Source organism: Octodon degus, unplaced genomic scaffold (genome assembly GCF_000260255.1).
Source record: "Octodon degus isolate 3935 unplaced genomic scaffold, OctDeg1.0 scaffold00111, whole genome shotgun sequence".
Classification (NCBI taxonomy): domain Eukaryota; kingdom Metazoa; phylum Chordata; class Mammalia; order Rodentia; family Octodontidae; genus Octodon; species Octodon degus.
This window is the reverse complement of record NW_004524687.1, coordinates 7028641-7035432: the sequence shown is the minus strand read 5'-3', so window position 1 is coordinate 7035432 and position 6792 is coordinate 7028641. Positions and strand designations below refer to the sequence as shown.

Sequence of the window (6792 nt, the reverse complement as noted above, 5' to 3'; positions counted from 1 at the left end):
ACACTTTCAGGGTAACCTCATAAGTAAAGGAGAGTTCAGGTCAAGAGACACCACAAGTGCCTGATTTGTCAGCGACATTGTGCCATTTTTGGCAAAGTTGTCTCCAGCTGGACAACATCTTCTCCACCCATGACTGGCACCTGCTGCTGAGTCATCCTGCCTCTCACCCATAGACACAAAGGTCCCTTGTCTTTGGCACTGGGCCGGCAGCTCTGATTTCAGTCCTGAAGAGAGTTTGCAGTCAACTGGTGCTAAGTGATACGTGCTTTTTTCCTCCATAGTAAAAGGTGAATTCACCCCCAAAGCAAAATATCCTCAGCAATAGCCCCAAACAACTGAAAGGACCCTCAGAAAAAGGGAAAAGAATAGGGGTTGAAGGTTGGGGCTGGAAATATAGGGGTTGAAAATTATCAAAACTGATGTATATGTGTACCTACGCCAGCAAGAAAGAGACCGTTCCATATCACAAACATGCACTAATTAAGAAACAGAAAGAAAAAGTTGGGGGCTTACTTCCCCAAAAACACTTAAAAATTCACTGAGACGCTTGTTGATATGATTGGTTTTGCTTTTATTTATTTATTTTTTGTTTTGTTTTGTTTTGCTTTTAAATTGGTTTCAAAGGAAAACTAATGAACTTTTGTCCTCCAGGAATTTCTCCTCTTTCATCCTTTCTCCTTCCAACTTCTATCATTTCCTGTCAATCAAATACCAGGCACAACACCCTCTTAATCATAATTTTGCAGTCAGCCTTAAATGGGTCAAGCTGCAGCCACCAGAAAAACAAGAGGCGGTTTGTTTGGCTCGGAGGTGGGATCACACAAGTGCTTGCTCAGGTCAGGCTTTAGGGTGCTACCTGCTGTACAAGATGCCTGACTGCAGCTGGGAGTCAGGGGTGAATCCTAGGGGCAGAGTGGTGCCTGGGGAGGTGCTTGATGGGGTTAGGCCCATAGCTTTCTCTCACTGCCATGGACAACAGATGCAGCAACTGGCAGCCCCTGGCCCTATCACCACACACACAGCTGTAGCACAATAAACAAAGTGGCTTTCAACACATTTTCACTGGTAACCAGCATTTTAAAAAATGGAGATTTCACAAAATTTTGGATCTCCCATCTCTTAGTTGGACATATGGCCAGCCAAGATACAAATCCCTTCAAGGCAGCACTGTTTGACCGAGTCACGGCTGCCCACTGCCCACATCATCACAATTTCAGTGGTCTAGCTGTTGGGGTTACAAATAGGGCTGGGTAACAAATGACTGCCAGCATCAGTAGTTGAACACAGCAGCACGTTTACTCATGATTGTATAGGCTGCACTGCAGTCGCGGGAAGTGCTGATCCGGCTGGAATGCTGACATGGTCACTGCCACCGCTGCAGCTGGAGGAGCTGGGGCTGCTGTGGACTCTGCTGGGGCTACAAGTTGGGGCACCTGTTGGGGCCTCTGTGGCAGGCAGTCAAGGAGGGTCTTCTCCCCTGAATCTTCTCTCACCCCAGTTGGGAGTGTCCTAAAAGAACCCGGCAGATCCAGGCACATCACCTAGTGTCAGAAGTCTCATCGTCATCCCCCACATCTGAGCAAGATTGGTTAGTTCTGGGACCTCCAAGGCTAACAAAACTCAAAGGATGCTGAGGTCCCTTGTACAAAACACTGTAGCACAGCCAGTCCCCTGTATCTACAGGTTCCACATCTGCAGATTCAACAAACTGTGCATCGAAAATGTTTTTTTAAAAAAAAAAATGCATGCATTCTAAACATACAAACTTTCTTCTTCATTATTATTCCTGAAATGATACAGTATAACACTTTACATATCATTTATATTAAGTTAGATGTTATCGGTAATATAGAAGTGATTTATAGTATGCAGGAGAACATACATAGGTTAAACACAGTACCATGACGTTTTATATAAGGAACTTGTGCATACTGGGATTTGGTCTCTAAAGGGACCCCTAGAACTAGTCCCTCATGGATACCAAGGAAGACAGTACACCGTTGGCTAAAGGATGCATGAACCACCAAGATTCATGTGGAAGGGATATAGATGCCACTTTCTCATGAGAGATGTGTTAAAGGATGTGAGTGTCACCTGACATACTTCATTCCTATAAACTTGAGAAAAACATTTCTTTTAGTATGTCTGTGCTACATAGTGAAGATACTCACTATGGAATAGCAGAGCGTTCATGCATGGGTGTGGGGCCCTTGGGCCTGAATGAGCACTTACATGAAAGGATTTCTCTTTCCTCTCCTTTTTTCTCATCTCTGCCCACTCTACAGATGGGGGTGGGAGTGCTTTCAGAGCACGACCCACAGACCATTCCTTCACCTTCCAAACGTGGCTAGAGCACCAGCTACGGGCTAGCAGGTACTTTCTACATGTTTTTTCTTTAACTCTCCCAGTAGCACTATGGTTATGTGAACAAGTATCATCCTGTTCTGTAGGCAAGGAGAATGAGGTTCAAAACTGAGCTCCTCTGAGCAGGGTTATACAGCTTGGAAAGGGCAGATCCAGGATTTGAATCCAGTCCTTGCTGTATGTCCCATGATATGAGTGATTGAATTTTTGCAGCTTCTCCTTTCCTCCCGTGTCCTGGAAGGCTCTGAATAAATAATAAACACATCCCAGAGAGGGAGGTGTGTGTAGAGGTGATAAACAAAGTAATATTTAAAAAGATCCTGGGCTCAGAGAAATAAGATCCTAGGCAAATGTGGGAGAATGTGTTCAGATTTTAAGTAGGGCCTGGAAATGTCACAGGTACTATTTCTGTGTCTACACAGGGTCAGTCTTCACTGGCTCATTCTCTGATTTGTATTTTTCAAAGTCCTCTAAGTCTCCAAACTTTCAAGACAATTTTCTTTCTTTCTTCCTCTCAGAATGTTTCCTGGCACAAAGAAAAAAAGTTACTCTATTCCTGCCGACACAGGACTTGGCAAGTGAGAGTTAGTATTTCTTACGACCCTACCACACACTACACACTGCCTGGAATCCCTCGGCCCTTGCTCTCCTCTAAGACAGACATTAGGGTCTTCGTCTCAGAGGCTCAAGGAGTGGCACTGCGCAGGAACACGTGGCCTGCAGGATTCTGACCCAGTCCAGACTGATTTCCACGTGCACACAGTATGGTTGATGTTATTGAAACACAACCTGGGAGATGTATAAGTGCAAGAAAAGGCTAGAATAAAACTCTGGAATTTTTTTTGGCCACTTTTTGGCCTAAGAAGGAAAAAAGAAACTAAAAAGCAGATTGTGGAAGAGGGGACAGATGAAAGCAAAACTGTACCATTTTACTATGAAACATTAATGTGAGGGAAATGTTTGAGATGTGCCGAGCTGAAATATATTGATGAGGACCAAAAAAAAAAAAAAATACCAGTTTTCTTTACTATGGCTGGAAATGTAGGCACAGGTCTCAGTACTGCACAGCAAACTGTCCCAAAAATTATGGCTGGAAATAATGATTTATTTCTCCTAGTTTAGGGATCAGCTGGGAGCTGACCTTTGCTGCCTGCCTTAAGCTAAGATTATCCAAGTCAAGCCATGGCAGCAGGAGCTAAGGGACATGGAAACACTCTCTCCATGGGCATCCAGAGGCAGTGTGGCCAACACCTTGATCTCAGACACCTGGGCTCCAGACTAGGAGAAAAGAGATTTCTGCCACACAAACGTGGGAAATTTGTTACAGAAATGAATCTGTCTTCCAACTGGCCTCTTTATGTGGCCACAGCACACAGTCTCACAGCAGTTATGCTTCTTGCATGATATTGGCTTGCCCTGAGTAGCCTGGATGCAGGATTGGCACTGCACCACACTCACTGGCAGCCACAGGGCAGGGGAAGAGGCTGAGCTCTTGGTGAGTGGGGCATGCACACAGGAAGAGGAGAAACTGAGGCAGGCATCTTTGCAGGAGAACCACATAGTGGGACGCATATATTGTCTTCAAGGGCACAAGAAGCTCTCTGGGGACTTAGAAATACACAGTTTACTTTTTAAAACTCTTTTAATCCTTTTTGGTACAGGTTCTCTTTAAGCAGCTTGTCCTCATAGTGCTCCTCTTGTCTCAGCCTCCCCAGTGCTGGGATTACAGGCATGTGCCAACATGCTTGGTCTCAGTGGCTGGCTTGGTGCTCCTAGGCTTTGGGACCAGCACAGTATGCAGTACTGGGAATCCAACCCTGGTCCTTGCACTTAGGCCAGGCAGGCACTTAGACCACTGGGCCATCTCTCCAACTCACTTTTTTTTTTAATTTACAAATTGAAATCTAAGTCTTAAGTTTTATTTACATAACCTCCAGTGGGAACAGAATGAACCAATTATTACCACTTCTTCATAATACCAATGAGCCAAGCCAAGGAGGGCAAGCACACTTGCAGCCAACTGCCAGCCAGTGTGATGGGTGGGATCTCAAGGGAGGCAGCCAAAGCCCTGGCCCGCAGCTGGAGGAGTATCCATGGTGGAGCAAGGGTTCTTAATGGTCTCATCAACGGACATGATCAGGGACGCAGCCTCAGAGGCTGCTGTCAGGGCATTGATCCACACCATAGCTGGCTCCCATATGAAAGCTTCAAAGTTGTCAGTAATGTCCTCATTGTTGATGTCTACCCCATATCACATGCCACCCTGGGCATGCTGAGCCCATAGTTTGCTCAGAATGTTTGTGGCGTCAGATCCAGCATTGTCACATAGTGCATGCCATAATCTCCAAGGCCTTAGCATATGCTCCAATCAGTAGCTGCTGTCTTCCTGAGATAGTCCTTAAGTAATCCCGAAGGTACTTAGAGAGTTTCATCTCGATAGAGCACCAGCCAGCACTGAATCTTTCTTGATGGCCCTCCTGACAGTCGTGATGGGGTCATGCAGAGACCGCTCAGTCTCCTCCATGAACTGCTCAGCTCCACCGTAGAGGATGAAGGTACAAGTCTCGGCCTTGGGGCAACCAGTGAAGAAAGTGTACCTTTCACCTCCAATCTGGGTCTCTTCTAACAGCTGGCAGCGGCCCAGCACATCTACCAATAGAGCATTCACGCTGGTCTGGATTGAGCCTCCACAGGCCATCATGGTCCTCTTCAAGTCATCCTCAGCCACACAACTGGCACAGACTATGTCCCTATCATGAAGTCTTGGGTGATCACATCCCCAGTCCTCTACCGTGTAGACTCTGGTTTCAGCATTGTCTTTCTCAGCTTTCAGCTTGAGTTCAACATTTAATAAAGTGATTGTGAGGTTATTGTATTTTTTAGGTTGCATTTCAAATCCAGTGTAAGAAAAAGTCTTCTTAACTGCAACACCAGCCAAGACTCCTCTAGGGCTCCACCCTGTACCTTCCTGATTCCAATCATTTGAAGCTGCAGCAAATCATCCGGCATCTTCACAGCATCAACCACCACCTTACCAAAGAAGGCTTTCTGCTGGGAGATCAGCTTGGAGCTGAGAGCCGTCATGGCACATGCTCCAGCAGCTTCCTCTGCTCTACTTCATCTTGCTTCTTCATGGTCACAGCGATCTCCTTGATCGTGTTAATTGCCAACTGTGTAACTGTGCTGAAAGCTCGGACGATGATCTGGGGGTGCAAACCTTCCTCCATGTAGGGTTTCACCTGCTTCAGAAACTCTGCCGCCAGCAGGGTCACGGAGGTGGTGCCATCACCAACCTCAGCATCTTGAGGTTTGGTAGTGTCTACTAAAGTCTTTGTTGCAGGATGAATGACATTGAGAAGTTTCAAAATTGTGGCTCCATCATTAGAACTTGTTGCTTTGCCTCAGCCATCTACAGTAAGCTCATCCATGCCACGGGGACCCAGGGTGGTTCTTACAGCTCGGCAATCACCTGGCAGGCCCTGATGTTACTCACAAGCTGAGGGATGCCTGGGAGCTGTCAGTCCCCTCACTGGTGTGGGTATCATTTTGGCAACTTCTTCGGGGGCTCACTAGTCTGTTCTCCATCTTCCAGGCTTCCAGATAGCCCACAATGCTCCTTATTTTTCTTTTTAAGTAATGCATATACTCAGAGAAAATTGCAAACTTTAACTGCATGGAAGAATATAAAATAAAAAGTAAAATTCCTCCTCATCACCCATTTTTGGGATCTTCTTAAGCCTCTTTTTGTATATCTTCTTTCTATGTTATATAAGCCCATGTACTATGTGTTTTTTCCAAATGCAAGGTATATTGATAATTTTTAAAATACTATATTCCCCAAACTTTCCCCATTTATCCCCATCAATCACTGTGCTACACAAAGATGGTAAGCTTTTAAAAATTTTTGGTCTCTTTTTGAAAACTATTATTAACCTTGAGTTTCTCAGAATACTTGTCACATTTCTTTGCTAATACCATTAAGTTTATGTTGGTTAAACAGAACTAAATTCAAGTAAAGTTTCACAAATTGCATAATCTTGCTTTTGAATTTCTCTCCTTTGTTTTCTGGAATTTTAGGCATAAGTTAGTCCCACATTCTCAGTCAATTTGACTTTTAAAATAGTTCTTCTGTCAGACCCAAGTTAGAACTAACCAAAAACCCTCCATTCACTTGGTTGTAACAGCCTGAGCTAGTTTCTAATAAACTAAACTAAGAGGACAGCATTAAAAAAATTTTTTTTGAAGTATCTCTTTTTTTCCATGCAGAACTTAGTGTTTTTGAATTTTAGAGCTATAAGCTTATGGTTGGTTTTCTTCAAGATTCATCATACTTTTTAAAATTTAACCCAACCATAATTTAGAACATAAATGTATATTCTGTGTCATGTCTAAATTTAACCACTGTGAATCTGAATACATTTTAAGATC

General features: G+C 44.3%; 1 pseudogene; it reads right to left on the bottom strand.

The window, feature by feature from the left end:
- Positions 1 to 4411: 4411 nt before the first annotated feature.
- Positions 4412 to 5866, bottom strand: LOC101562904 (annotated as a pseudogene).
- Positions 5867 to 6792: the final 926 nt, after the last annotated feature.